The following is a 4558-nucleotide window of genomic DNA, read 5'->3' as shown; positions in this document are numbered from 1 at the left end:
AGAGAAAGATGCTCAGTATGCTTTGACATTTCATCATGAATAGACTTACTAACGAGCAACGCTTGCAAATCATTGAATTTTATTACCAAAATCAGTGGCAGAAAATCCGCTTTTTTATCGACAAATTTTGTTCAGCGATGAGGCTCATTTCTGGTTGAATGGCTACGTAAATAAGCAAAATTGCCGCATTTGGAGTGAAGAGCAACCAGAAGCCGTTCAAGAACTGTCCACGCATCCCGAAAAATGCACTGTTTGGTGTGGTTTGTACGCTGGTGGAATCATTGGACCGTATTTTTTCAAAGATGCTGTTGGACGCAACGTTACGGTGAATGGCGATCGCTATCGTTCGATGCTAACAAACTTTTTGTTGCCAAAAATGGAAGAACTGAACTTGGTTGACATGTGGTTTCAACAAGATGGCGCTACATGCCACACAGCTCGCGATTCTATGGCCATTTTGAGGGAAAACTTCGGAGAACAATTCATCTCAAGAAATGGACCGGTAAGTTGGCCACCAAGATCATGCGATTTGACGCCTTTAGACTATTTTTTGTGGGGCTACGTCAAGTCTAAAGTCTACAGAAATAAGCCAGCAACTATTCCAGCTTTGGAAGACAACATTTCCGAAGAAATTCGGGCTATTCCGGCCGAAATGCTCGAAAAAGTTGCCCAAAATTGGACTTTCCGAATGGACCACCTAAGACGCAGCCGCGGTCAACATTTAAATGAAATTATCTTCAAAAAGTAAATGTCATGGACCAATCTAACGTTTCAAATAAAGAACCGATGAGATTTTGCAAATTTTATGCGTTTTTTTTTTTTTTAAAGTTATCAAGCTCTTAACAAATCACCCTTTATAACCTTAATATCCTCCAGGGTCGAAACCATTTTTGAGGGTTTTTTTTCTTAAGAAAAACCAAAAAAAAGGAAAAATGGTTAATCAAATGTTATAGTCGAATATTAAAATATTTAAATATAAAAAAAAATAAATAGTGTTAAATTTCATATAACTGCCTGAAAATTTTGATTTTTTTAAAACACTAAAGCGATTACTTTTGCAAAACTTTATGGATTTCCATTTATACATATATCCGTCTGTTGATTGTGGCATCATTCGTCCTATGGATAATGCTCCATTACAATGCAGATAATTTGCTCTACAAATTGGATTCGATTTCATATAATCTTTTTGTTGTCCTTGATAATACCTAGTTATTTTCAGATTAGGTTTCGTTTTGTTCTTGCCCTTCTATATATTCCCTTAAATGTGTTTGTTTATTAGGGTTCTCCGAAGAAATTCTGAAAAAAAAAATCATCATAAAATTGACACATTTTTTGTAAAGTACGGTAAGGGAGCAACCGTGGTGCAATTGTTAGCTTGCCCGTCTTGCAAACAAAGGATGAAGATTTCAATTACAGTTTCGACCAAACATCAAAAAGTTTTTCAGCGATGGATTATCCCCTCTCAGTAACGTTGGTGGCATTTCTGAGTGTTTCAAAGCTTCTCTAAGTCGTTTCACCGCAACGTTCGGACACTAGAAGTAGGAGGTCCATTGTCATTATGCTAAATATAAAATAGGACAGCAATCATGACGAGAGCGTAGTTCACCACTTGTAATATCAGAATGAACTGAATATTCTAAGTGAAATATTCGAGTCTGGGGTATGTTCTGGGTCGTGGTAAAGTTTTGAGTCTATTGAAATCAGGCAAACTTCCGACGGAGGCAAGCTATCGACTTGAAATTTGGCACAAGGAGCTCTTATTGATATGGACCCCATACAAACCGGTCCACAGATTTGGCTTTCAAAGCCTCTTGCCTGAGGAAATTTTATCCTATTCGGTTGAAATTTGTTACGTGATGTTTAACCAAAAATTGGACTATATTGGACTATGCTTATTATAGCCCCGTTTAAACCGATCCCCAGATTGTAGCCTCTGGGAAGAGAAAATTTCTCCCGATCAAGATTAAAATTGGTTCGCAATATTAATATATGCCCTCTAACAACTATGCAAAAATTATGAAAAATTATCCCATTTTTTGAATTTTTCAGGTGATTTTTCATTTTGCAATGAAAGTAATTGAGGACTAACTACAGAAATGATCTTGTGAAGTATAGCCTTTTCAGGTAAGGTTGATTTTACGATATTTGATCGGGGAAGAGTACATCCCGTTTTCTTAAGAATAGGGCAAAATCTAAACTTTTTCGATTTACTGGAATTTAGTTTGGGAAAGTGATTAACCCTAACTCTGGCACTATTTACCTTTCTAAATATTTCATAACCTTGCGGTAATGTAGAAAAAACGGTGGCAGAACAAGGAATATATTAATTCAGTGTAGATGATTTTTTAATATCTGGTCAGAAAAGGCAAACTTCTCTTTGGATTATTAAAAAATGTGAACTTCTTCGATTTATAAGGAAGGCTACAAAAAAAAAAAAAAAATCCGTAGTTAAACTAACTCTAAATTTAACTTATTTTTATTGGAAAAAAAATATTTGCTTGTAGTAAAATTTTATTATTTTTATCGAAATTTTCCACAGCTTAATGAAATCTTACTTTTTTTCAGTATGTCTCAAAAATTTTATGAACTAAATGTGAGTATAAAGTTCAATGACCGAACACATAAAATCATTATGAACTAAAACAAATGAAAATTTTCGTACGATTACCAAAAGTAGTAAGAATGAACTACTGTATGGTTAAAATGGTCATGATTTGGCGCCAATGATTTTCTTCTATACTTTTAGTTATTTTTTTCTTCTATAAGATGATGTAATTTCGTGAACTGCAGTTAAAAAATACAACTATAAAACAGTTCACTTTTTTCGGTGTAGGTCAGTTATGAAATGAATACGAGGTACGTGATTTTTATACCCTCCACCATAGGATTGTCATTTCATTTATAACGTATATATATTCTGGATCGTGGTGAAATTCTGAGTCGATCTAAGCATGTCCGTCCGTCCGTCTGTTGAAATCACGCTAACTTCCGAACGAAACAAGCTATCGACTTGAAACTTGGCACAAGTAGTTGTTATTGAAGTAGGTCGGATGGTATTGCAAATGGGCCATATCGGTCCACTTTTGCATATAGTCCCCATATAAACGGAGCCCCAGATTTGGCTTGCGGATACTCTGAGGGAACCATATTTCATCCGATTTGCCGAAATTTGGTACGTGGTGTTAGTATATAGTGTCTAACAACCATGCAAAAATTGGTCCATATCAGCCCATAATTATATATAGCCCCCATATAAACCGATCCCCAGATTTGGCTTGCGGAGCCTCTAAGAGAAGCAAATTTCATCCGATCCGGCTGAAATTTGGTACATGGTGTTAGGTTAGATTAGGTGGCAGCCCCCTGTATCAGGCTCACTTAGACTATTTAGTCTATTGCGATACCACATTGGAGAAATTCTCTCTTATCACTGAATGCTGCCCGATTCCATGTTAAGCACAATGACAAGGGACCTCCATTTTATAGCCGAGTCCGAACGGCGTTCCACATTGCAGTGAAACCACTTAGATAAGCTTTGAAACCTTCAGAAATGTCACCAGCATTACTGAGGTGGGATAATCCACGGCTGAAAAACTTTTTGGTGTTCGGTCGCAGCAGGAATCGAATCCACGACCTTGTGTATGCAAGGCGGGCATGCTAACCATTGCACTTGGCTCACATTGGCTCCCAAACATGGTGTTAGTATATGGTATCTAACAACCACGAAAGAATTGGTCCACATCGGTCCATAATTACATATAGCCCCCATAAAAACCGATCCCCAGATTTGGCTTGCGGAACCTCTAAGAGAAGCAAATTTCATCCGATCCGGCTGAAATTTGGTACATGGTGTAAGTATATGGTCTCTAACAACTATGCAAAAATTGGTCCACATCGGTCCATAATTATATATAGCTCCCATATAAACCGAGTTCCCCGATTTGGCTTGCTAAGCCTCTAAAAGAAGCAAATTTCATCCGATCCGGCTGAAATTTGGTACGTGGTGTTACTATTTGGTCTCTAACAACCGTGCAAAAATTGGTCCACATCGGTCCATAATTATATATAGGCCCCATATAAGCCGATCCCCAGATTTGATCTCCGGAGCGTCTTGGAAGAGCAAAATTCATCCGATTCGGTTGAAATTTGGTACGTGGTGTTAGTAAATGTATGTAACGCCAAGAAGGAAAAGTCTGAGACCCATCGTTTAGTATACTGATCGTCCTAGAATTAAATTTTAAATCGATTTAGCGATGTCCGTCCGTCTGTCTGTCCGTCCGTCTGTCTGTATATGTAATTTTGTGTGCAAATTACAGCTCGCAGTTTAAGTCTGATTGTCCTTAAATTTGGCACAGAGGTTTACATTGGCTCAAAGACAATCGCTATTGATTGCAATCGGTTCAGATTTAGATATAGCTGCCATACATGTTTATCACCGATCTGGTCATAATTGACGTATTTATAAACGTATTTTCTCAGCCAAATATTTTGGGGCTTTCGTAAGATATGCAAAATATCAGCCAAATCGGTTCAGATTTAGATATAGCTCCCATATATA

At 37.3% G+C, this 4558-nt stretch overlaps 1 pseudogene; it reads right to left on the bottom strand.

Annotated features, from left to right (window-relative positions):
* Positions 1-2042: 2042 nt before the first annotated feature.
* Positions 2043-2122, bottom strand: LOC142222801 (small nucleolar RNA U3; annotated as a pseudogene).
* Between the last annotated feature and the right edge of the window lie 2436 nt (positions 2123-4558).

This window comes from Haematobia irritans, chromosome 1 (assembly GCF_050003625.1).
Source record: "Haematobia irritans isolate KBUSLIRL chromosome 1, ASM5000362v1, whole genome shotgun sequence".
NCBI classification, from domain to species: Eukaryota; Metazoa; Arthropoda; class Insecta; order Diptera; family Muscidae; genus Haematobia; species Haematobia irritans.
The sequence above is the reverse complement of the archived record's forward strand: the minus strand, read 5'-3'. Positions and strand labels throughout refer to the sequence as shown.